The sequence below is a fragment of the Miscanthus floridulus genome, chromosome 2 (assembly GCF_019320115.1).
Source record: "Miscanthus floridulus cultivar M001 chromosome 2, ASM1932011v1, whole genome shotgun sequence".
Lineage (NCBI taxonomy): Eukaryota > Viridiplantae > Streptophyta > Magnoliopsida > Poales > Poaceae > Miscanthus > Miscanthus floridulus.
Window position 1 is genome coordinate 52,087,027 of NC_089581.1, and position 26,667 is coordinate 52,113,693.

The 26,667-nt window shown below is 53.1% G+C and overlaps 3 non-coding genes and 1 pseudogene across 3 annotated transcripts; all 4 read right to left on the reverse strand.

Annotated features, from left to right (window-relative positions):
* Positions 1 to 21,709: 21,709 nt before the first annotated feature.
* Positions 21,710 to 21,811, reverse strand: LOC136541091 (small nucleolar RNA snoR97). The gene has a single exon (XR_010780191.1). It is a non-coding gene; the product is annotated as a small nucleolar RNA snoR97 (small nucleolar RNA).
* A 117-nt stretch (positions 21,812 to 21,928) lies between these two features.
* Positions 21,929 to 22,046, reverse strand: LOC136541039 (small nucleolar RNA Z278). The gene has a single exon (XR_010780146.1). It is a non-coding gene; the product is annotated as a small nucleolar RNA Z278 (small nucleolar RNA).
* Positions 22,047 to 22,123: 77 nt separating this feature from the next.
* On the reverse strand, positions 22,124 to 22,222 carry LOC136541037 (small nucleolar RNA Z223; annotated as a pseudogene).
* Positions 22,223 to 22,285: 63 nt separating this feature from the next.
* On the reverse strand, positions 22,286 to 22,370 carry LOC136541102 (small nucleolar RNA U36a). The gene has a single exon (XR_010780200.1). It is a non-coding gene; the product is annotated as a small nucleolar RNA U36a (small nucleolar RNA).
* Between the last annotated feature and the right edge of the window lie 4,297 nt (positions 22,371 to 26,667).

Genomic DNA, 26,667 nt, shown 5'->3' on the forward strand with positions numbered 1-26,667 from the left:
TCTCTATCCTTGCAGTTTACATTATTGGTGATTGCAATCAATTAACATAATGGAGGACGCTGCTCATTCTAGATAACATTATGAAGCGAAGTGATTTTACTAGCAGAGATGGCAATGATCAAAAAGGTTACAAAACTAATTTAGATGACATGAGCCACAAATATGTAGCATGCAGAAAACATCAATAAGTGTGATTTGTGATGAAAGAATGGATAGCTACCCATCTATTGCTACAATAGATAATCTTATTAATACAGGGAGTAATGAAAGTATCTGAATTTATGGGGCTCATGAAAAAAGTCATAAGAGCAATCATCAGGCAATATAGACAAATTACCACAATTTTACTGGAGAGTCAATTGACCATGACAACAAATAAACAGGTAGACAAAAGAAAAAACCAAAATATTGACAATCTGATAATATAACTTCTCAAAGGGAAGAAACAGACTGAACTTAGTGGTAAGAAACACATAAACTACACCTCAGAGCCACAAGAAAGAATGGAAGGAAAACTATACATGAACTTGTAAATCGGTAAATTATGTCCACAAAACTACCAAAGAAAGCAACATAAATCTTGACAGTCTGACAGTGTAGAAATTCATAGGTAAATCCCTAACTCACTCTAAATGTATTTGACAGTGGTTATCTCAAACTGCAGGTAGTATTCCTAACACATGTATGCATAGTCTGTCAAGTTCAGCACGTCATTCCATACAAGACAAGCTGTAGAAAATGCAAAAATCAGCAGCCACTTAAATCAGCTAGCTGAAAAGACAACCATGAGGCAAATTTGTTCAACAACAACATATTGCATATGCTCGCAACTGAAATTGCAGTGCGCGGATCTTGCAATTTAAATTATAGTAGACTGCAATTACCTGTTTAAAACTTCAGTTTAATGTTTCCCATACTGGACAATTAAAGATCACAAGTAAAAATAGGCCACTATGAGAGGACGAACAAAGATTTTACGGTCCCAAATGCAAGATCTTTGCCAACGCTAAAAGTGTACAATGACAAGTGGTTCCATGCAATTCTAAAACTGAAAATATGGTACAATAGTTATCAGTAACTTGCTACTCAAAGTTTCAAGAATTAGATGTTCATAGTGGACCATAATCACTCTACAAGACATTTGAGAGCTTCCTAGACTTGCGCAGAGGCATAAACTTGACTCTCTAATCACTACCACTTGTCAGAAACAATCAGACAGTGACAAGCTACAAAAACTACAAATCTGATCTATACAAGAAGATCCTACTGACCATTCTTGCATGATCCTATTTGTATCGACATGCATGAGCTGCTAGAAGCACATCCTTCCAATTAGAGATCAAACTGACACACAACACTTCGCACACACAAAAACTAAGGCCTACATTCAGTTGCAACACCAGATATATGTGTGTAACTAAGACTGAAAGTTCTTCCACCAGTTGCATAATCAATTGTTCTACTATTTATACCATGACAATAATTTCATACAATACAAAAGAAAATTGCACGTTTCAGTTACTGTAACTATTACTTTTTGAAAATGCAATTTCTACTTTATGTTCACCACTTACCAGTGAGATGATCACAAGGCCAGGCTGCAGCGTGTTGCTCCTGCATTGCTGGGAGCCTGGGACATCTCATAGCTCTCTAGCTGCAGTTTTCTCTGGTTCAGGAAGCTCTCGCTCTCCTTCGGGAATACCTCAAGTGTCGTCTCGGGGTCACTGTCCCTCATCTCAAGACTGGCTACATTAAAATGAGCAGACAATTTCTTGACAGATGTTGTATTACATCAACAAAGGAGTTAGCGGTGAATGAATGGAGTCCTACTTCCCAGGTTATCAAGAAATTTCACAGAGATGACAAAAAAATGACAACACCCTGAAACAATCACATAACACTATAGTGCTATGTTTTTACGGGATGATACCATATTTTTTCATATTTTATGACACAATGTTCTTTTTGTACGAGGATAGTCATAAAATGCGTTTAATTCATTAAAGCTTATACAATCTTATTACCCGTGTGTCGGCGTTTTGGAACCAGGGGGTCCCTCTACCGACGAGTGAATTTGTGCTGCGTGCCCCTAATCCCGGATGGTAATGCGAAGAGACACAAGGTTTATACTGGTTCAGGCAATCGAGGCCCTACGTCCAGTCTGAGAGATCGATCTTATGTTCTTTGCATCGGAGTGCTCGTAGTAGGGGGTTACAAGCTAGGTGAGAGAGGGAGCTAGCCCCAGGTCTCGGCGAGGGTGGGGTGGGCTGCTTGAGGCGTTGTTCTCAAGTAGCGTAGAAGTGTGTCGTTCTATTGGTGTGTTCGTCCCCCCCCCCTACGAGGCCCAAGTCCTCTCCTTTTATAGTTGAAGGGAGAACGAAGGTAGTACATGTATCACTATGCGACGTAGTGTCAATAGAAGTGGCACGTCCGAACCCTGTGGCCCGTTCTGGTGGCGGCGTGGCCGTAGGAGCGATCCGTCCTTGGAGTACTGGAGCGGCGTGGTTGTCCCATCAGGTCCTGTGCGTCGTGGGAGCCCCGAGAATGTCTCGGAGCGGATGTGACGGCAAACGTTCAAGCCCTGGTGGACAGACTGTGCGCGAGGCCGAGGCCTGGTTGGTGCCGAGGCTCACGCTGCGGTGGGGGTCTCGGCGGGCACGAACCCCGAGATTGCCGAGGCCCCGGTGCACAGTGCCGAGGCCTTGAGTGGGGCGGCGAGTCGCGAGTGCAGCGTTAGGACACAGTGGCTGGTAACCCCGGTCACGCTCTGTCCCCGGTGCCGATCGTGGACACAGTGCCGGGACACAGTTGTTGGTAACCCCCGCCATGCCCTGTCCCAGCTGGTACGGCGTTGATGCGACTTTGGGTTGCATCGGCCATTCTGTGACGTTGAGCCACGGTCCGGCGAAGATTACGGGAGTGGTTGAAAGTATTAATGAGACGTGACGTGCTGTCGAGGTGGGGGCCGACGAACCACGGACAAGCCGGCCCCGAGCGACACAGAGAATGAGGCCTCGCGCGAGACAGAGACTAGGCCCCTTGCCGAGGCCTCCTCTGGGGTGCCTCGCATGAAGCGGAGTTGGCGTCGGGATGCCGAGACCTCCTGCTCTATAAACGGGGGCGGTGTGTCCGAGCCCTGTAGCCAGCCACTGTTGTGGTATGGTTGATGGAGTGGCCCCGTCCTTGCCGTGTAGAAGTGACGCGTCGGTCGTACTTGATCTTGTGCGTCGTGGGGCTCCAGTACAGCTTGATGCAGGGCATGGTGGGCGTCGTGCTGGTCATCGAGTGATGACGTCGTAGGGAGCTGTGGCTCCGCAGACGGCGAGGCCGAGCCATCGTGGGGGGGTTCGGCAGACATGGATCCTCAGGCTGCCGAGCCCCTGAAGCATACCGCCGAGGCCTTAGGGAGAATTATTGATCCTAGGTGCTAATTCCGAGGCCACAGTATCTCCGACGTGGCTCCCACGCTGCGTTGTTCTCGGAGCAGGGGTTGGTAGCACAGTGAGGCATGGGCGTCAACTATGTGCTTTAGTGGTTAGCACAGTGGCGGGTAACTTCTGCCCAGTCCTGCCTCCTGTCCCGTCGGCCATTATGCTGTACTGTGCCGAGCATGTGGCCGATGTCAGGAGCAGCAGTTGGCTGAGTTAATGTGACACGATGTTTTGTTAGAGGGGCGGGAGGAGGAAGAGGCAATGGAGTGCTACCGAGCCTACCTCGCGCGAGACGGAGAGTCGGCGGCCCGGCTGAGGCCCTTGGTGGGGGGTCGCTCGAGGCCAGCGGTGAGGGGGCCTCGGGCGAGTCGGAGGATCGGCCGAGGCCAGCGGTGTTTAGCTGGTTTCGACTTTTTCAAAGTCTAAGCGGCCGTTTTTTGGTTCGTGCTTAGGGTACCCCTTCTCACTGTATCCGACAGTAGCCCCCGAGCCTTGGGGGGAGTGGAGGCACTCCCCTTGAGGTTCTGACGAGAATTGGCTCTTGATAGTTCCTGTTGGGATGGTGTTTTGTACTTGAGGTTTCGGTGGGTGCGCGCGAGCGCACCCACCGGGTGTAGCCCCCGAGGCCCTGGAGGAGTGATTTCGCTTCTTTAGGGGCTTTTTTCTCTTTCGAATGAGGGGTTTTCATTTGTGTTTGCTGGGCCCGTGGGCGCGAGTTCGGATCGCGGGGCTTCGACGATGCTGCGGAAAGAGCCCCTTAGCCTCCGCCTGGAGCGAGAGGGCCGTCAGGGGTTCCCCTGGCTTTTTGTACGACCCTCATGCTTCCTTTTCGCTCGGAAGGAGGGGTGGAAGATGCCATGCTACCCTCGGTGGGCGCGAGCAACGGCATTTCCAGTGAGCTGTTATCGGGTAAGTCCGAGTGGAGGCCCGTACCCCGTTCGCTGGGGGTCGGCTAGTGGTCCAGAGACGCGCTCCAAGAGTACCGGCGGGTTTCTCCAGTGGGTGCTGAGGCCGTTCGCTAGGCCTCGGTGGCTCGGTGCCTCCCTACGGTGGGATCCCATTCAGAGACCTCCCTGCCGGTCTCGGACACGACACAGGGCGCGCTCGTACAGGCTCGCTCGTAGTCGTCCCTGACTCTTTTGCCCTGGGGCGGCTGTCGAAACCCCTGGGGGCCCAGCCTTCGAACCCCTGGACCGTAACGGACTCGGGTCGCTTGTCTTTATCTTGGGTGCAGGAAGAGCCCCCGAGCCTCCGCACGGAGTGAGAGGGCGGTCGGGGGTCCTCCCGACTTTTTTGTCCGTCTCCCGCACGTCCTTTTCGCTCGGACGAGGGGCTGTTTGCCGAGCCCACTCGCGTGCGAGCCTGAGCCGCTGGGTCTCGGCAAAGTTGCAGGAGGAGCCCCCGAGTCTCTCGCACGGAGCGAGAGAGCGGTCAGAGGTCCTCCTGGCTTTTGGTTCACCCCTCGCGCGTGAGGGTCTGTCCGCCGAGCCCCCCTCGGGTGCGAGCCTAGGTCGCGGGGTCTCGGCGTCTTTTGCAGAAGGAGCTCCCTAGCCTCTGCACGGAGCAAGAGGGCTGTCAGGAGATCTTCTGGCTTTTTGAATGACCCTCGCGCTTCCTTTTCGCTCGGAAGGAGGGTTTGTTTTGCCGAGCCCCCTCGTGTGCGAGCCCAAGTCGCTGGGCCTCGGCAATGGTTTGCAGGTAGAGTCCCTTAGCCTCTGCGTGGAGCAAGAGGGCCGTCGGGGATTCCCCTGACTTTTTATTCGACCCTCGCGCTTCCTTTTCGCTCGGAAGGAGGAATGGAACATGCCGCGCTACCCTCGGTGGGCGCGAGCGATGGCATTTCCGGTGAGCTGTTATCGGGTAAGTCCGAGTGGAGGCCTATACCCCGTTCGCTGGGGGTCAGCTAGCGGTCCAGAGACGCGCTCCAAGAGTACCGGAGGGTTTCTCTAGTGGGTGCCGAGGCCGTTCGCTGGGCCTCGGTGGCTCGGTGCCTCCCTACGGTGGGATCCCATTCAGAGACCTCCCTGCCGGTCTCGGACACGACACAAGGCATCCCAAGCGTTTCGCTTGCTTGGGCCTCGGCCTCGCATAGGCTCGCCCATAGTCACCCCTGACTCTGTTGCCCTGGGGCGGCTGTCGAAACCCCTAAGGGCCCAGCCTTTGAACCCCTGGACCATAGCGGGCTCGGTGCCCAGTTCCTTTGCCTGAAAGGAATCGGGGGGGGTTATTTCTCTCCCTACGGCTAATAACGGCAGGCGCGTCTTTTGAGGCGGCTTTTCCGGGGAGGCGAAACGGCGCCTGCTGCTGCTGTGGTCGGACGCGACATGGCGTTAGCCGATGGGACGTACCTGCACGCACGATTAATGAGGAGGGAGTGGGCGCATGGGCGATAAGACCGGATCTGGATAACCATGCCGGACTTTTTGGGGAAACTTCCCCGATTTCGTCGCCCGGTGGTTTTGTCTCGTCCCTGCATAAATACGCCAAGAGCCTCGCCCTCCCCTTTCTTACCTTTTCCGCATCTGCTTTCACTGCCCCTGTGCCGTTGCTGAGAGCATAGAGCGCCGGGGAGGAGAAGGGCGAGAGCGAGAAACTGAAAGAAAGAGAGAGAGATTACCACCGTAGCAGCGACCTCCACCGCGCAATGGCTGGTGGTCCCGTCATCCTCCCGGCGGATCCCTAGGAGCGGTCTGACGTCACCGAGGAGAAGCTGCAATCGCTCGTGGAGGCCGGTCTTCTTCGCCCGATCACCGACCCTGACAAGCTGGAGTGGATTGCTCCGGGGGATGAGTCGGAGCCGAGGCCACGCGACGGCTACGTGGTGAGCTTCGTCGTCTTCCACGAGCAAGGCCTCGGGTTGCCGGTGGATAAGTTCATGCGGCGCTCCCGCACTACTACGGCGTGGAGCTTCACAATTTTAGCCCCAACTCCATCGCGCAGGCGGCCATCTTCGTCGCCGTCTGTGAGGGGTACCTGGGGATCGCTCCCCACTGGGAGTTGTGGCTCCACTTGTTCCAAGCGACGTTCACCACCAAGCCGGGGGGAACGAGGGGGGCTCGGAAGGTGCAGAGGGCCGGCGGCTGCACCCTTCACGTGCGCCAAGACCGGCAGTCCCTCTACATCCTGGCCCAGTTGTCATCGTCCAACCATCGTTGGTACGACGGCTGGTTCTACCTCCGCAACGACGATGGAGGACTTCCTCCTTATACCGGGCGGGTTGTAGAGAGTCAACCAGAGAAGTGGGGATACGGCGTCATCAAGGTTGATCAGCCCAGGCTGGAGCCGCTATTGCGGGCCTTGGGGAAGCTACGTGACCGCGGCCTTTCGGCGGCCGTGGTTGTGGCGGCCTTTCACCGCCGGAGGGTGTTGCCACTGATGGCCCGGCGGCGGCGGCTGTTCGAGATGACCCCGCGCGACCCGATTGCCGGTATCAAGATGTCCGCCTTCGCCCTTACCGACGACGAGACCCTACGTCGGGTGAGAGAGGTGGTAGACGGGAGGCCGAAGATCGATGATTTGGCGCCGTTCCCGATGCGCCCTTCGCGGGGGTACATCTCACTGGTGAGTTGGATGTTGCCGATGCTTTCGCGGCCTTCTTGTTTTCCGCCTTTTTTGTCTGTTGTCTTACTTCGTCGTTCCTGTAGGGGATAAGGGATGTGCGAGACTCCCCGCCGCCTGTTCCTGAGGACGCCCAGCTGCGAGCCGTGAACAGGGCACGCATCGAGGAGGAGAAGAAGAAGAAGGATGCCAAGGAGGCGAAACGCATGAAGAAGCTCCTCGTGCGCGAAAAGCTGGACGCCCGTCGCCGGCGTCAGAAGCTCGACGGCCTCCCGTTGGAGCTGTCTCCCTCATCGTCGGTGTTGGATTCTTTGGGCGACGGCGACGGGCGCGACATGGGGACGGCCTGCCTGGAACACCTCCCCGACATTAGGGAGATGGTGCCCGGGGCGCCGGCAAGGAGCCTGACGCCCCTAGGAGGAGGAGGTGTCCCGGGGCCGGTGGCGGCCCGTCCCGGGGCCGAGACCGACATGCCCGAGGCGCGGGTGTCGGAGGAGCGTGCCGTCAGCCCGATGGGTCCGGCGGTGGAGGTGGAGCGAGCGACGGTGGGGCCGACCCCATCGTCTCCGCGAAGGGTCGAGGAGGTACCGGGGTCCGGCAGAGGCTAGCTGGCCCCGGTGGATACCGAGGCCGCGCCGCTGCCACCACCGGCGCCGTTGCAGAGGAGGCTGGCGGTGTCGAAGCGGCTGCATCCCCGTTCACGGTAAGCGTCTTCTCTTGTGGAGTCCATAGTACTTCCCGTTTGTCCCTTGGTCGCATGCTGACCTTGGGAGTGTCTTTGCTTCCAGCCAGAAGCATCTGGTGGAGGATCCTGCCTTGGCGCCCCGTAAGGCGCTCAAGGTGAACGTTAGCTCCTCCGCCCATCAGGCAGCGGAGGCGCAGGCTGGCGTGCAGCGTGGTGCGGCGTCGGGCGGGGCCATTTCGGAGGAGGCGGCTGCCCAGGAAAAGGGTGCCGAGGCGGCCATGGAGCGAGTGGAGGAGGAGGAGCCCACGCCTCGCGATGTCGTGAGTCTTGGGGTGAAGGAGGCTGGGGCGTCCACCATTGCCGAGGCCATTGAGGGTGAGGCTAGAGCCCCCAAGGCCTTCGAAGTCAGGGCGGTGGATGCCGGGGCCACCAAGGTAGAGATGGCGGAGGCCGGAGCCCCTGGATCTGTCGAGGCCGAGGCGATGGAAGTGGAGACGGAGCAAGTTTTGGCGCCGCCCCTGGTTCAGACAATCTCGTCTGATGATTCCTCCCCCGGGAAGGAGGCGGCGGACGTCGAGGCGGCCAGTACCGCGGAGCAGCCAGTCCCAGATCCTGCCGAGGGGAGTTCGGCCCTTGCCCGGCTACGGCCCGAGCCCCATGGGTGGAACTTCCCGCGTGTTTTCTGGCAGGACCGGGCTGATCCCGAGGGGGAGCCTGTGTTCGCCCTTGAAGATATCGCAGAGGGGGGCGGTGGGATACCCTCGAGCAGTACCGCCAACTTGCAGTGCGGTCGCTGCAGACTGCGATGACTATTGTGGGACGGGACTTGCCCGGTGTCACCTAGGTAAGTACTTTTCCTCTCCTGTGCCGCGTTGTTTCCTCTTCGAGCCCCCTCGCAATGTTTGACGCGCGTTTTTTGTTTTGCCCCTTTAGGAGCTGGAGACTCGATCCCTTGGGAAATCGGTATTCCTACGAAGGGAGAGGGATATCTGGGACCAGCTTTGGTGGCAGACAGACCTGCTCGCCGATGCTTAGGGGCTTTTGTCGGCGCGGAGTGCGGAAGTGGAGGACCTTCGCCTTTGTTGTGCTGACGTTCAGGCTGAGTTGGCCATGGCTAAGGAGCAGTCTGCCCCTCTGGTGGCGAAGATCAAGGAACTGGAGGAGGAGCGAGACGCCTTCAGGTCTCGGGCCCAAGAAGCGACGGCCTCTACCAAGGCCCTAGCCGGGCAGCTGGGTGCGGAGCAGAGCGAGCATCAGCTGACCAAAGTCGCCTTGGCCGAGGCTACCAAGGCGGCCGAGGCCTCTCAGGCCGAGGCCTTAGATTGGAAGAGCAAGGCCGAGGGTAAGTTCCGCCGAATCGTGCTCTTAGTTCTTTTTGTTCTGGTTTGCGTTCGACTTCTGACCCCTCGTTGCGACGTAGATCTGGAGAAAGAGGCCTCCCAGGCGGCTGAGGCCTCCATTGCAGCGCAAGCGGCACTGGATGTTGAGGTCCGGGAGCACGAGGCGCTGTGCAGCGTAGTCCGCACCACCTGCGAGGCCCTGGACGTCGAGGGGGTCCAATCGGCCAGCTCCCTTGGGAGCCGCCTGATTGCGTTGAGCGGCCGCGTCCACGAGAGGCTCTGGGGGGCGTTGCACACGGGCGTCAAGCGCGCCCTGGCCGTCATCTCCTCGCACTACGCTATCAACCTCGAGGCTGTCAGCGACGGCTACGTGTTGCCGGAAGATGACAAGGAAGCTGACGTGGAGGTCGCGAAGCTGTTGGAGGCGGCCGAGGCACCTGGCGCAGTGCTGGCTGGTCTATTTGAAGAAGAGGTGGTCCCTCCCGCGCCGGCCGCCGATCCTTGAGCTTTGACCTGGGCCGAAAGGGGCCATGTAACCGAATTGAGTTAGTCGCCGTATCGTGACGTTTTTGTGGCCGTTGAGGCCTTTAAAGTAATCGCGTACGTGGGTCTTTTAACCGTTTTCTATTCTACTTCCGAGCCTGTGCCCTCTGTCTCGATCTTGGGAACCCGCAAAGAAATCCCTCGGAACCTAAGCCGTCCTTTGGCGAAGGGTGGTGAGGGAGCTGCCGTAGCGCAGAGGCGTAGGCCGTTCTCACGACTCGACTGGCCCTTTGGCCTCGAGACAAGCTTTTGGTTTTTGGGTTTCTTGTGAAGGTCCCATCGGAGCGCGAGAGAGTTTGGCGTAGAATTTTTTTTTGAAAGATCATTAACAAATGGTGTTCGGGACTCAGGGGGTTCCCCCTTTTTAGCCCCCGAGGGAGGCTCAGCTTTGCAGAGGCAGAGCCGAGTCTTCCTTATAGACAAGTTCTCTGTACAGGACTTCCTCGGAGCCTATGTTGTCCTTTGGGTGAAAAGGTGGTGAGGGAGCTGCCATAGCCCAGAGGCGTGGGCTGTTCTCATGGCTCGGCCAGCCTTTTCGCCTTTGAGACGATCGTACTGTCCTTAGGTTCTATACAGTCGACTTGTCTATGAGGGGGTAGGTTCCCCTTGATGGGGGTTTCTCAAAAAATTATAACAACTAAGAACGCTTCTTTATTGCATTTCAAGAAATAATGTAAACGACGTTTGGAAATTTAAGGGTAGAAACGACGTAGTTGTTCTATGTTCCAAGCGTTGGTGAAGATTTCGCCCTTCTCGTTGGCTAACTTGTAGGTCCTGGGCTTCAGCACTTGGGCGATGATGTACAGCCCTTCCCAGGGTGGGGTCAGTTTGTGGCGGCCCTTGTTGCTCTGCCTCAGTCTTAGCACCAGGTCGCCCACCTTTAGGTCTCGGCTTTGGATGCGTCGGGCTTGGTAGTGTCGTAGGGCTTGCTGGTACCTGGCTGAGTGTAGTAGCGCAACGTCTCGGGCTTCCTCCAGTTGGTCGAGGGCGTCTTCGCGGGCGGTGCGGTTGCTTTGCTCGTTGTACGCCTGTAGCCTCAGTGAACCGTACTCTAAGTCAGTGGGGAGGATGGCCTCGGCTCCATAGACCAGGAAGAACGGTGTGAATCCCGTGGCTCGGCTCGGGGTGTTTCGTAGGCTCCAGACGACTGATGGGAGTTCGTCGAGCCATTTCTTGCCAAACTTCTTCAACCGGTTGAATATTCTTGGCTTAAGGCCTTGTAGGATCATGCCGTTGGCACATTCTACTTGGCCGTTCGTCCTTGGGTGTCCTACGGCCGACCAGGCCACTCGGATGTGGTGGTCGTCGCAGAACGTTAGGAACTTGTGACCGGTGAATTACGTCCCATTGTCAGTGATGATGGTGTTAGGAACCCCGAACCTGTGGGTGATGTCCGTAAAGAACAGCACCGCTTGCTCGGATTTGATCTGGGTGATCGGACGAGCCTCGATCCATTTGGAGAATTTGTCGATGGCTACCAGCAGATGGGTATAGCCCCCGGGTGCCTTCTACAGAGGCCCAACCATGTCCAGCCCCCACACAGCGAATGGCCATGTGATGGGGATGGTTTGGAGGGCTTGGGCCGGGAGGTGCGTCTGTCGAGCGTACTACTAGCATCCCTCACAGGAGCGTACTATCTTCGTGGCATCGGCCACCGCCATTGGCCAATAGAAACCTTATCGGAAGGCGTTACCCACGAGCGCCCGAGGCGCCGCGTGGTGCCCGTAGACTCCCGCGTGCAAATCCCGAAGTAGGGAGTGCCCAGCTTTGGTGGTGATGCATCGTTGGAGAATACCCGATGGGCTACGCCTATACAACTCGCCGTTGCAGAGGACGTAAGCCTTGGCTCATCGCGCAAGCCACCGGGCCTCAGTTCTGTCCGCAGGAAGCTCTCCTCGAACAAGGCGATCAAGGAAAGGGACTCGCCAGTCCGTTCCTTGGTCGACCTTGGGAGGCTCTGCGTTAATCGCCATGGCCTCGGGCTCGGCTGGCGGGGTCTCGGTGGCCGAGGGGGCCTCGGGCCCTGCCTTGGGCTCGGCCGATGTGCCCTCTTCCGTCGCTGAGGCATAGTCGACGGATGGCTTGTGGAGGTCTCTGGCGAAGACGTTCGGGGGGACCGGGGCTCGTGCCGACGCCATTTTTGCCAGTTCATCCGCGGCTTCGTTGAACTTTCGCGCAATGTGGTTGAGTTCGAGACCGTCGAACTTGTTTTCTAGGCGACGTACCATCGCGCAGTACGCCTTCATTTTGGGGTCATGGCAGCTTGACTCTTTCATCACCTGATCGACGACGAGCTAGGAATCACCTCGTACGTCGAGACGTCGCACTCCAAGCTCGATGGCAGTTTGCAGGCCGTTGACGAGGGCCTCGTATTCAGTGACATTGTTGGAGGCGGCGAAGTGAAGCCGGATCATGTAGCGCATGTGTATCCCAAGGGGCGAGACCAGGAGCAGGCCCACGCCAGCCCCAGTCTTCATCAGAGACCCGTCGAAGTACATGGTCCAGCATTCTGATTGGATCTAAGTGGGTGGCAGCTGCGTGTCGGTCCACTCGGCTACAAAGTCGGACAGGACCTACGATTTGATCGCTTTTCGAGGCGCGAAAGACAAGGTTTCTCCCATGAGTTCGACAGCCCACTTGGCTATCCTACCCGAGGCCTCCCGGTTTTGGATTATCTCTCCCAAAGGAAAAGACGACACCACAGTCACCGGGTGGGACTCGAAGTAGTGACGCAGCTTGCGTCGAGCCAAGACTACGGTGTAAACCAGCTTCTAGATGTGGGGGTAACGCGTCTTAGTCTCGGAGAGCACTTCGCTGATGAAGTAAACAGGTCGTTGGACGAGTAGAGCGTGTCCCTCTTCCTTCCTTTCGACTACTACGGCTGCGCTGACCACTTGGGTCGTCGCGGAGGCGTAGAGTAAGAGGTGCTCGCCCTTGGTGGGCGGAACCAGGATGGGGGGGGGGGTTGGTGAGCAGTGCCTTGAGCCTGGCGAGGGCTTCCTTGGCCTCGGTGGTCCAAGAAAAGTGCTCGGACTTTCTCAAGAGGCGGTACAAGGGCAGGCCTCTTTCGCCAAGGCGCGAGATGAAGCGGCTCAGGGCCGCAAGGCACCCCATGACCCTCTGCACCCCCTTGAGGTCTCGGATCAGGCCCATGTTGGTCACGGCCGAGACTTTCTCCGGGTTGGCCTCGATTCCTCGTTCTGAGACTATGAACCCCAAGAGCATGCCTCGGGGAACCCCAAAGACACACTTCTCGGGGTTGAGCTTGATGCCCTTCTCTCTGAGACATGTGAAGGCAACCTCCAAGTCGCCGACGAGATCGCCGGCCTTCCTAGACTTGACTACAATGTCATCCACGTAGGCCTCGATGGTTCGCCCGATGTGTTTGCCAAAGACTTGGATCATGCACCGTTGGTAAGTAGCCCCCGCGTTTCTGAGGCCGAACGGCATGGTTACGTAGCAGTATATGCCGAATGGAGTGATGAAAGAAGTCACGAGCTGGTCGGACTCTTTCATCTTGATTTGGTGGTAACCGGAATATGCATCAAGGAAGGAAAGGGTTTCGCATCCCATAGTGGAGTCGACGATTTGGTCGATTCGTGGTAGTGGGAATGGGACTTTCGGGCACGCTTTATTTAGACCGGTGTAGTCCACGCACATCCTCCACTTGCCATTTTTCTTTCTAACTAATACAGGGTTAGCCAACCACTCTGGATGGAATACTTCCTTGATGAACCCGGCTGCCATGAGATTCTTAACTTCTTCGCCGATGGCCCTGCGCTTTTCCTCGTCAAATCGGCGCAGGCACTGCTTTACCGGCCTGGAGCCTGCCCGGATATCTAAGGCGTGCTCGGCGACCTCCCTTGGTATGCCCGGCATGTCCGAGGGACTCCACGCGAACATGTCGACGTTCGCACGGAGAAAGTCGATGAGCACGGCCTCCTATTTGCTGTCGAGGGTGGTGCTGATCTTCAGACCTCGGCCGTCGGGGTCGGCGGGATCGACGGGGATGAGCTTGATGGCCTCCGTGGGTTCGAAGGTCCCGGCGCGCCGCTTGGTGTCGGGAACCTCGCTATCAAGCTGGTCGAGATCGGCGATGAGGGTCTCAGCCTCCACGACGGCCTCGGCGTACTCGATGCACTCGACGTCGCAGTCATATGCATGTTCGTACATGGACTCGACGGTGATGATGCCGTTGGGGCCTGGCATCTTGAGCTTGAGGTAGGTGTAGTTGGGGACCGCCATGAACTTGGCGTAGCACGGGCGCCCCAAGATGGCGTGGTAAGCCCCCTTGAATCCAACCACCTCGAAGGTGAGGACCTCCTTGCGGTAGTTGGAGGGAGTGCCGAAGCAGACGGGTAAGTCGATGCGCCCGAGGGGTCATGTGCGCTTTCCCGGTACGACGCCGTGGAAGGGTGCGGAACCGCCTCGGAGCCGTGAACGGTCGAGCTCCAGGAGCTCCAGAGTGTTGACGTAAAGGATGTTGAGGCCGCTGCCTCCGTCCATGAGAACTTTGGTGAGCCGGGTGTTGCCGACGATCGGGTCGACGACAAGCGGGTACTGCCCAGGGTTTGGAACATAATCGGGGTGGTCATCCCGATCAAAGGTGATTGCCTCCCGAGACCAATCGAGGTACCGGGGGGTGGCCACCTTGACCGAGAAGACCTCCCGGCGTTCCCTCTTTCGTTGGCGCGCCGTGAGGCATGCCGAGGGTCCGCCAAAGATCATGAAGGCGTTGTGTACCTCGGGGAACCCATCATCTTTATCGCCGTCCCTTTCGTCGGCCCCCCTTTTCCTGGCTTCGTTGTTGTTGGGGAGCCCAAGCCTGGCGTAGTAACACCGGAGCATGGTGCACTCCTCGAGAGCATGCTTCACCGGACCTTGATGGTAAGGGCAGGGCTTTTTCAGCATGTCGTCAAATAGCCCGGGGCCCCGGGGGCCTCGGGGATTCCTGTGATCTGTCGCGGCGACATGGGCAGCCTCGAAGACCTCCTACTTCCCTGGGCGACCCTTCTTCTTTTTCTTGGGGACGCAGGCGGGCGAGGCCTCGGGGGCCTCGTCCTTCTGCTTCCCCTTGGCGTCGTTGTTGGGGAAGATGGCCCCAACCGCTTCTTCGCCCGAGGCGAAGTTGGTGGCGATGTCGAGGAGTGCGGCCGCTGTGGTTGGTACGTTCCGGCCCAATTCTCGGACCAGGTCTCGGTAGGAGGTGCCAGAGAGGAATGCTTGGATGATTTCCGAGTCACCGACGCGAGGCAACTCGGTGCATTTCTTGGAGAAGCGCCGGATGAAATCTCGAAGAGATTCGTCTGGCTTCTGGCGGCAACCTTTGAGGTCCCAGGAGTTCCCCGGGCACACATAGGTGCCCTGGAAATTCCCGACAAAGACCCTCACCAAGTCACGCCAGTCGTGGATCTGTGCGGGAGGAAGGTGTTCGAGCCAGGCTCGTGCCGAGTCTGATAAGAACAAAGGGAGGTTGCGGATGATGAGCAGGTCATCCTCCGCCCCGCCTAGCTGACAAGCCAGACGATAATCGGCCAGCCATAGCTCAGGGTTCGTCTCGCCACTATACTTTGTGAGGTTGGCAGGTTGCCGGAACCGGGCTGGGAAGTGAGCGCTGCAAATGGCTCTGCTAAAGACCCGAGGGCCCGGTGGCTCGGGAGAAGGACTGCAGTCTTCTTCACTGTCATAGTGACCGCCTCGATGTGGGTGGTAGCCCCGGGCGGCTCCGTCGCCGCGGCGCCGTCGTCTGCCAACTACTTCGTGGTCGCCTTGTGCCTCGCGCTGGTCTCCAGGTCGATCGCGCACCGAGGGGGCCTCGTTGGCCGCCGGCGCATGAGCGGGCTCGGGACGGACCGAGGCATCTTGGCCCCGGTGAGGTCACGCCGTGGGTTGCTCCGAAGTGCCTCCGCGCCGGCGGGAGGCGGAACTTTCGGCCTACTATACTGCAGCGGTCTCGAGGAGGTCACGGAGCTCTTCACGGACCCGTCGCCCCTCGGTGGTGGAGGGCTTGGGCATTGCTCGGACCAGCATCGCGGCCGCTGCGACATTCTGGCTAGCCCGATTAAAGATCGGGGGCGGCTCTCCCCCCTCGTTGTCGTTGATGCGGTGATGGACGTCGCGGGCCCTCCCTCGGGCCCCTCCGCCCTCACCGCGCCCTTGGTGCTCCTGCTTGAGAGAGTCCCAAAGCTACTGCAGGAGGAGTCGGTCTTGTTCGACCTTGGCTTGAAGCTCGTGGAGCTGCTCTAGGTCTGGGCGTCGATGCCCCCCGTGGACGGGGTTCTCATTTCGCGCCGCCGGGGCTACGAGACGCGGAGGCATGGCATCGCCTGCCCTTGCCTGGGGTGGGGGATGGTTGCCTGTCCCTTCGTCTTCTTCGCCTGCCCTTGGCATCCCGAGCCCGACGTGGAAGCACTCGCGAGATGGATCATAAGTCCCTTCGTCGTCGGAGTCGGAATAGCCGAGGCAGTAGTCGCTTGCGGCCAAGAATTGGCGCAACGCCCCGGGGTTGTGGAGTTCGGAGAAATCCACCCCGGGCCATGCCTCGTCCTCATCTGAGGAGTCGAAGTGTGTACTCAGGTCGAGAGCGAAGCGCTGGCGGTGTTCCGAGGGGTGCTCGTGAGCGGCAGTGTAGGCGTAGGCATAAGAGGCGGCGGCATCCCGCAACCCAAAGGGGTATGAGGACGGTGTCGCCTCCATATTCTGCCCCGCCGGGGTTGACCCTTCGGGGAATGGTGGAGTAGAACTAGACGACTGGGCGTCGCCGCGAGCCACCGGCGATTTTCCTTTGTCCAGGCTCAGGCCAGACAGGTCCCCAACTAGGGACCCCATACCAACAGCTGGTCGTAGGACGTCGGCGGGGAGTGGCGTGCCGCCCCGGGTTCGCGTAGCGTCGGGGTGGCATTCATTGCGTCGTGCCTGGCGAGCGCGGCGAGAGCGGCTGCCTGGGCGCCGCCTGCGTCTGGGCTGCCGCGGCATGACCTCATCGTTGGATGGTGGGGCTCGAGGGGCAAGGAGCACCATGTCGTACTCATGCCCCAGAGACATGAACTCTAGGCTCCCAAACCAAACTATGGTGCCAAGACGCAATGGTCGTATGGGGTCTGCCATCCGGGTCCTGCTGGGACGATGAAGCTAACACGCAGCGTCCCCTACCTGGCGCGCCAACTGTCGGCGTTTTGGAACCAGGGGGTCCCTCTACCGACGAGTGAATTTGTGTTGCGTGCCCCTAATCCCGGATGGTAATGCGAAGAGACACAAGGTTTATACTGGTTCAGGCAATCGAGGCCCTACGTCCAGTCTGAGAGATCGATCTTATGTTCTTTGCATCGGAGTGCTCGTAGTAGGGGGTTACAAGCTAGGTGAGAGAGGGAGCTAGCCCCAGGTCTCGGCGAGGGTGGGGCGGGCTGCTTGAGGCGTTGTTCTCAAGTAGCGTAGAAGTGTGTTGTTCTATTGGTGTGTTTGTCCCCCCCTACGAGGCCCAAGTCCTCTCCTTTTATAGTTGAAGGGAGAACGAAGGTAGTACATGTATCACTATGCGACGTAGTGTCAATAGAAGTGGCACGTCCGAACCCTGTGGCCCGTTCTGGTGGCGGCGTGGCCGTAGGAGCGATCCGTCCTTGGAGTAATGGAGCGGCGTGGTTGTCCCATCAGGTCCTGTGCGTCGTGGGAGCCCCGGGAATGTCTCGGAGCGGATGTGACGGCAAACGTGCAAGCCCTGGTGGACAGACTGTGCGTGAGGCCGAGGCCTGGTTGGTGCCGAGGCTCACGCTGCGGTGGGGGTCTCGGCGGGCACGAACCCCGAGATTGCTGAGGCCCCGGTGCACAGTGTCGAGGCCTTGAGTGGGGCGGCGAGTCGTGGGTGCAGCGTTAGGACACAGTGGCTGGTAACCCCCGTCACGCTCTGTCCCCGGTGCCGATCGTGGACACAGTGCCAGGACACAGTTGTTGGTAACCCCCACCGTGCCCTGTCCCAGCTGGTACGGCGTTGATGCGACTTTGGGTTGCATCGGCCATTCTGTGACGTTGAGCCGCGGTCCGGCGGAGATTGCGGGAGTGGTTGAAAGTATTAATGAGACGTGACGTGCTGTCGAGGTGGGGGCCGACGGACCACGGACAAGCCGGCCCCGAGCAACACAGAGAATGAGGCCTCGCGCGAGACGGAGACTAGGCCCCTTGCCGAGGCCTCCTCTAGGGTGCCTCGCACGAAGCGGAGTTGGCGTCGGGATGCCGAGACCTCCTGCTCTATAAACAGGGGCGGTGTGTCCGAGCCCTATAGCCGGCCACTGTTGTGGTATGGTTGATGGAGTGGCCCCGTCCTTGCCGTGTAGAAGTGACGCGTCGGTCGTACTTGATCTTGTGCGTCGTGGGGCTCCAGTACAACTTGATGCAGGGCATGGCGGGCGTCATGCTGGTCATTGAGTGATGACGTCATAGGGAGCTGTGGCTCCGCAGACGGCGAGGCCGAGCCATCGTGGGGGGTTCGGCGGACATGGATCCTCAGGCTACCGAGCCCCTGAAGCATACCGCCGAGGCCTTGGGGGGAATTATTGATCCTAGGTGCTGATTCCGAGGCCACAGTATCTCCGACGTGGCTCCCACGCTGCGTTGTTCTCGGAGCAGGGGTTGGTAGCATAGTGAGGCATGGGCGTCAACTATGTGCTTTAGTGGTTAGCACAGTGGCGGGTAACTTCTGCCCAGTCCTGCCTCCTGTCCCGTCGGCCATTCTGCTGTACTGTGCCGAGCATGCGGCCGATGTCAGGGGCAGTAGTTGGCTGAGTTAATGTGACACGACGTTTTGTCAGAGGGGCAGGAGGAGGAAGAGGCAGCGGAGTGCTGCCGAGCCTGCCTCGCGCGAGACGGAGAGTCGGCGGCCCGGCCGAGGCCCTTGGTGGGGGGTCGCTCGAGGCCAGCGGTGAGGGGGCCTCGGGCGAGTCGGAGGATCGGCCGAGGCCAGCGGTGTTTAGCTGGTTTCGACTTTTTCGAAGTCTAAGCGGCCGTTTTTTGGTTCGTGCTTAGGGTACCCCTTCTCACTGTATCCGACACCGTGTATGCAAGTTAATTGGTATACCATCTGTTTTTGGTGGGGTCAGTGTTCACACAAATCATAATTAACAGACTTCAAGATGTGTTAGCACAAATCACAGAGGCAATTTTTTTCCTATGAAAGGACAAGGACAAATAAGAGATGTGTGTTGACACAACTAACAATTAATAGATTTCAAGATGTGTTAGCACAAATCACAAGAGACAATTTTTTTCGATGAAAGAACAAGGACAAATAAGAGGTGTGTGTTGGCACAATCATAATTAACAAAGTTCAAGATGTGTTACCACAAATCACAAGAGAATTTTTTCTATGAAAGAACAAGGACAAATAAGAGGTGTGTGTTGGCACAATCACAATTAACAAAGTTCAGGATGTGTTAGCACAAATCACAAGAGACAATTTTTTCTATGAAATAACAAGGACAAATAAGAGGTGTGTGTTACCACAATCACAATAAACAAAGTTCAAGATGTGTTAGCACAAATCACAACAGATAATTTGTTTCAAGGACATGAATAGTGTGCTTTAGCCACCCACAGATTGGTCCTACGCACGATCCTGCAAATGATTAATTTGTAGGTCGCAAATCTAGGTTAACCCAATATGATTACCTCCCTAATACTAATCCAATCATAGCTAGGGCTACCCGACTAGATATGGACACATGGACACAGCACAAGCCCAATAATTACATGCCTATAATACATATGTCCAACAATAAACAAGGTACAATGAATATATATGATCTTAAAAAAATTACAGAATACATATATGAAAATTGCACATTTAAGATAGTGCAAGTAGTGCTTGTTCATAATGTAATAATATTGTATATGTATATAATTAGAAAAATCTGACTCATACATGTGAAGCCTGCTATGAGTACTGAGTACAATTAACTTGTCCTGGTGAAAAGCAAATACATAGAAAAGCACAAATGAAAAAACTCTAGACTGTTAGCACAAAGACAAATCTGATTCTATAAACAATAATCGGGTTTGTGCTGAGACCTCTCAAGGAAGAGTTGTAACCACCTAAGCACGGAGCCGGAGTCATTTTTTAGTAAATGCACATATATACTGCAACAAACTTTGTAAACAAACAAGGTGGTGTCATGCACCTATGCACAAAGACAACTCTGAACTATAATCAGGCATCACAATTGGATTCTATTTCGGCCACCAACCTAACATTATGACCTAACTGTAGTAGCTCTAGTTCACAAGGCGAACAAACAAAGGAGAAAAATTGAAATTAAATCAAGCATCCAGATCTGGACTATGTTTCTATCTAGTTTCAGCTACAGAGATCCATCATATCATATTTTATAGCTCTTTTTTCATCCAAATTCATTAAACTTGCAAAACAAAGAAGCAAGGAAGGAACGACATCCTTACTAGTATTTGGATTAGTTGCTTGCTTTAGATGTCCGTGATGGCTTCCATGACCTTATGCTTTGTTCTGTCATTGGCCATGGTAGGGATCCAGAGCACCACCTTTTTCTAGCACCGACGAGATTATTCTCTTTTCAGCCATGAAAAAAGAGGAGGAACCGAAGAAATGCATGCATGGAGTCACGAAACCTGAACCAAGTCCATCTCCATCTCAGTTATATGCCTATATATGAGGCCTTCTTCTTAGCTTCTTGGATTTGGATGAATGGATGGCAGCTAGCAGTGGAGGCGGGAGAGCGAGGCTCAGCCTTTAGACCCCAGAGAGCAGCTGCTACTCACTATTTGTACTTACTTTTAAGTGATTATTTATGATGTATTATTATCTTGTCTTGTAGGTTTACTGGTATGATAGTTGGTTGTGACTGGACCCACTATGGCCTGATTCCAGTTGGAGATACTTGAAGGTAACTGCTTATTTCCACTATGGTTTGTACTTTGTGATTCTGCTGCCTTGTCTTTAAAGTGCCATGCTATTATTTAGGATGCACAGATTGAATATTATTTTTGAAACATTGTAGCTCTTTAAAAGCATGTCAAAGCATTAATTTTGGTGTGCCAAGATTAGGGAAGACTTATTGTCAAATTATACACCCTTTAGCAATGCATAAGTATAGTTTTGATAGGTTCTAGTCCAGATAAGCTCCTCTGTATTATAGTTATTTAAATGGAAAATATGAACAAACACAAAGGTTATTGCTAGGGTTGTATCATGACTTGAGAGGATCCAAGTGAATGATACATTGATACTAGGGAATCTAGACGGAGAATGCAGATTAGATATTAATACTACGGAATCTAGAAATGCCTGCAAGGCTGCAACAATGTATTTGTAACAAGTTTCTTGGAGAAACATTAAGTGCTTAGAATTTTCCATTGTGACAACTTTAAAGATTGACAACTTTAGTAACCCAAAAAGTGTTTCAGGAATGTACTGAAAGTTCTAAACAAAACTATAGATCTCTAAAGAAAATTACTGCATTGTAGGTATGCTTCATATGATCTAGCCCAATTAAAATTCTTTAACAGGTTGTAAGTGCTAAACACATCACTATGGAATAAAGTAGTATTACTAAGCATGCTTCTAGCTACAACCTTTTGATGAATCCTCCAAAAAAAGGTGTAATTATGTTTTCTCTGAACCATCAGGACAATACTACTCGATTAAGTCTAAACACCAGATGCAGCAACCCAACTAAACAATGATGACATAAACTAGACAAAAGAGTTTTGCTCTTAGATCCTATTGAACTTCTATATGGTAGAAATTTTTTTGAACCTAGAAATAAAAAAAGGTTTGTTGATCTTACTAATCTTCAATTTCAAGTAAACAAAAGAAGCAAAATGCTGCCTAAAGACAGAGCATCCCCTGTTACACTTGAGAGGACATTCATACAAGAACTGAAGAGGTTCTAGCTAGTATGGTAAAAGACTAGACGAAAAAAGAAGGTTCTGCACTTGCACCAAGCTATTGTAAACCAGTTGCAAGCATTCATGATGTCAAAATAATATAGGTCGTAATACAAGAGGTACCAGGATGGCCTCTATAATTAATATGTTAGACATAAGTAGCTAACTCATTGTTCTAAAGCCTGAAAAAATAATTATATTGAAAGGAAAAGGCAAAATATCTGGTTTAAACTCACAGAAGTAAACAATCTTGTGCTGTTATTTAACTCCCAACTCACAGGACAGAGTCGAAGCTGATGACAGCACATACTCTCCGAGTTTTTCAGCCTCAGCATAGATAAGAGAGTACTAGTGCAAGGATAGTTAAACTCAGCAAAAATTTACCCAGTATAATTATTTAGGGAGAAAAAAACTAATCTACCATATATATCTATACTACAGACGCATTTGGACACTACATAGAAGCCTCAGGATTACCCAGTCTTGCCATGTGAGTACAGCAGCTCCAAGTAGGTTCTACCTGACAAGCATGAACTTGGAGCCGAATGCAGCATCCAAACATTGGGCAACTTCATCAGAGGCCAATGAGATGTAAGATTTGGACAAAGAAAAAATGCATGATCCTAAGTGAGTGAGTATTTATCAAAACATGATACAGATCAAGGCTCCGATATGATATGAATCAGGCCTACCAGTCATGAGTTATCAGAAGCAGAACTGGCTTTGTAAGTTGAATGGTTGTATCATCACTGCCAAATAAATGACATGAATGAAATAAGCTGATGCAGAAAATAACAAGAGACAATTGAATGATTACTAAATGGCTCATATAAAAAATTCAACCATTAATTTTCCCTTTGCTTCACAGGTTAGATCAGAAGCACGGGTAATGTCGAATCACCGCCACCAATCAATCAAACGAAACAACAAACCAAACATAATAGCAAATGATGTATTGTGAATATCTGTATCCATTGCCTTGACACAGACCAATCACAACATTCATCAGGGCCTACAACACTGAATGGAAATCTTAAGTACCATTTCCTCATCAGAAATTCTGACCAGATAATCAGTCAATCATCACGAAATCTAGACTGCCCAAACATGTCAATCGCTCCGCGCCTCAGCATAACCGCAAATTTTAAAAAAAACTACCACTGACCGAAATCATAACCTCAAAAAAATCTGGTTTCATCTCTTCTGAATAAGAAAATCAGATAATGCATTATGCTGCTGCTATAGGATCACTGACACAGCACTCATTTACAATGAAGACAAAAGCGAAGTAGAGCCGCGCTAACAATCAATCACTCACCCACTAGATCTTCCTGATGATGTGCCTTGGGCCTGCTCGCCCACTTATTGGCGTACTAGTATGCAAAGCCTCGCAACTGCAAAAATCCCACAAAAGTATAAATACAACCAAGAACACAACACAGATGATAAAATTGCTAACTCCTAGATCGGGCAGGGATGAACAGATTGGACCTGGGGCCTAAGAATTGTCCATGTCAAGGTCCCGATTGGCCAATGGCTCATGCCGTGTGCCAGTCCCCTAAGCTCCGAGGGACAGATCTGCCAAGGTTCTGATTAGCTGTCTATCTGTGTTGAATCAATAAATTCTTATGATAAGGCAAAAGCCATCGGGTGAAAAATCCTTGGATATGCACATAAGGGATATTGACCAGACAGATTTGCAACTAGCTAGAGCTTACATCAACCTAGCAAACCAAACCCTAACTAATTCGAGTAGTAGTAAGAACAAACACAATACAACCCTCATTTCCACAAGGATTCCAACCTTACTAGCAAAAATCTACATCCCCATGCCCTCCTCAATATATGATTTTAACCAATTGATGACCAAATCAACACCCAATCACGAAATGAGATCCAGTACACACGCAAACAACAAGTGATGAAACAACGGGGGACAAGGAGGAGGAAGATGCAGCGGGTACCGCGAATGGAAATGCAAGACGACCGTTGCCGCTGGGGGATGGGCCGCCGTGGGCACTGCTCCACCGCCACTGCCCCCGCGCGCGCTGGTCCCCATTGACGCTGTCGCGCGCGCTGCTCCTTCGCCGCTCGTCCACCGAGGGCCACTTTGTGCTGAAGGGAGGGGGGATGCGCCACCGCCCACCACAGTCGGTGCTCCATGCGAGGTGAGGGTGCCATGGAGCCGGAGGAGACGGAGGAGCAGGATCTGGGAGACTGGAACTGAGAGAGGAGAGAGTGGGAGGGAGAGACAGAGAGGAGCGGGTGGTTGGTCAAGCACTCGGGTAGGGCAGCGGCCTTTGCGGATGCATTCTCGGATCCAATAAGGAACAACGGACCCAATAATAGCTGAACACAGCGCACCGATGCTGATGTCCATCATCCCACGGACAGAAACGTCGCCTGAACACAACCACAGATTTCAGGCAACTGAGGAATAGGAAAAGTGTTAAAAATTGCGGGGGTGGGGGGGGGGGTGGAATTACATTTCTTATAGTGTAGTATTAATACACTAACCCGGTTGCCTTTTTCTCAGGCAATAATACTTTTGTGATAAACAACACAAGTGGAGAAGGGGATCGCGAAATCTGTTACCTCTGAAGGGTCATGACTGATCCCCGTACAAAATGAAAATGCTCCACAGCAGTGGAGTAGAGCATGAGAATTGGAAATGTTACGTAAATGAAAACACATTTAGGGCTTGTTTAGTCCATCCATGATCCAAGAGGATTGAAGGAGATTAAATAAATGGAATTGACCAGGATTTTGATTTGTAGGGAATAAAATCCCTTGGATTGGGGTTTAACGGCATCATTTTGCATGTTCGGCCCCTTGAAAAAAAATGTCATCGGAGTTGTCCTAAGAAATATATTTTCCAGTTTATAAAATCTAGTAGAAATCTAACTCTACGTTTGTTAGAGATTCTCCCATTTCTTTCAAGAAGAAATGGCTTTTATTCGGCACAGACTATGGGTGTGCTTGATTCCCAGACGAGTTCGCTCTGCCTCGCCAGTGTTAGCCACAAGAAGCTTGCCAGATCAGGTGAGCTAATTTAGCTTGCTTGAGCTAGCAAGGGCTACAACTTTTGAACTTTGTCCTGAGAAAAGTTCCCTAAACTTCCAACCGTGTCCCATTTTGTTCCCTTGTTTAAATTATCTCTTCTGTAGGGGCGCAAGCCTACTCTATACGGTAGCTAGGCAAAGCGGTACAGGACCGAGCCTTGAAATCGAGCACGCTCAACACAAACGGCTATCCTATCAAACAGGCTACGTCATGAAGGGCAATTCGACGAGTCCATCTGGCCGTCTCGATGATGGGAGAGCATCTACCCAGAATCGGTACGTGAGGAAATCCGCAGTGCTTTTTTTAGCCCGGATCGTCGACAAAAAGTTGCACTGTTGCAGGCATCATCATTTTCGGCCGGAACCGCGATAGCCGGCCATGTCTGACGTCGAGTCGCAATGAGCAGAGACGAGGCCCCACCTCGCAAAGCCGCTGTTGCGGCACAGGCGAAGCAAAACAAAGCCGGACGGACGGAATGGACGGTGGAGATGGAGCCACACGATAGGCGAGGCCCACATGTCATAGCTGAGCGAGCCGTGCGGGAGGCGCGGAGCCGACCCTGCGAACGTCGGAGGAGCCGGACGGGAGGAGTGATCAAACGTGCGACGCGGCGGCCGGGGTGACGTCGCTGTGCCCGCGCCTCTTGTCGCCTCGCTGAGCGGCTTTTGTTTAGGCACGCCTCCGGCATCCTTCACACCAGGCGACTTGCCATGCGTGAGCGTGAAACAGTGAAAGCACTGCGCGCGAGACCATGCCCGGCGGCGGCGAGGCAGCGAGCTGATATTTCGTTCGCGGCGACGGTAGGGGCGAGAGCAAGCGAACGGGCAAAGGCTGCCGCCAAGTAACCAGCCGTGGCCCGTGGGTAGCATGCCAACGGGTAGGGCGCAGGGCGCACCTGTACTAAGTCAGAAGCCTTAGATACGAGGTGACCGCAGTTCTTGACTTGGCAAATTTCAGACCTCGTTCTAGGACGAAAGAAATTTTGGCTTAAAATATACAGCTGTTGATTTGGAAACACGGAAAATTTGTTCATATATTCTTCTGAGATTTGATGGTTCTGTGGATGATACTGGAGAAAGATAACAAACCAAAATCCCAATCCCTGAGTTGGAGTACATAGGAGCCTATATGGATACATGATTGGTTGTTTATACGTGTTCTAATAGTCTAATAACATGGTTCCCATCATATAGTCCGAATGCATGCAATGGCTCACTGTTTGGTTGACTTTTTCTTATTATTAGACTAGCTCATAAAAGATACTACCGTTTAGTTGTTTTAAAATAATATAAGGTTATGACCACGATTATTTTGTGTAATTATGCAATCTTAAAGTCTTTAGTTTATCTTATTATGCCTTAAAATTCTATAAAATACCACTTGTTCAGTTGGTTGGGTTCCTTGTGGTGGAACATGTCCACCTAGTTTAAGTCCTCGACTTGACACGTATGTTCGTATTTTCTTGGATTTATTCTAGGATTTAACGGTATGCTTTCAGTGGTAAGCGACGTCCTCGTGGACAGTGAGGTGCCTGTGGTGACTTCGTGAATCTCGAGATCTAGCGGTTCATTCCTTTAGGGGTGGGGTTTATGTACGTGTATTTATATGGATGAGTGTTCATGTTGTCGTGGCCGTCTACGTCGTACTGTCTAATTCTAAAAAAAATAACATCATTAGTTGGGTAAACATCAAAGACGGGCGTTTTCTATCAACTGAAGCAGGGAATTTATTTTATGCCATTTATAAATGGTTTCTAGAAAACCCAAAAAAACTAAAAAAAATTATTAAGTCTTAAATCAAATCCACAACCAAATGCCCATTTTTTTATATCACAACCTAATGCTCAGCCATACACCTCACTACCACTACACCACAAACTCAATTGTGAGTTTGTATGGAATGCTATCTTTTTATATTAACATTTCGTAATCTTATATTAAATATTTTGACTACTAAATGACCTCAAATAAAAAGAAGTTTGAACTACAAAGTTTTAAATCTTGTCAAGCACAACAACTTTAGTATAGGATATGTCTCCATAGGAGATTGTTGGAAAAATTCAAAAATTTGAATCTCAAATATATGAATTTAAAATAAATATTTGAGACACTTAAAAATTTCAAATAAAAACTTATCAACA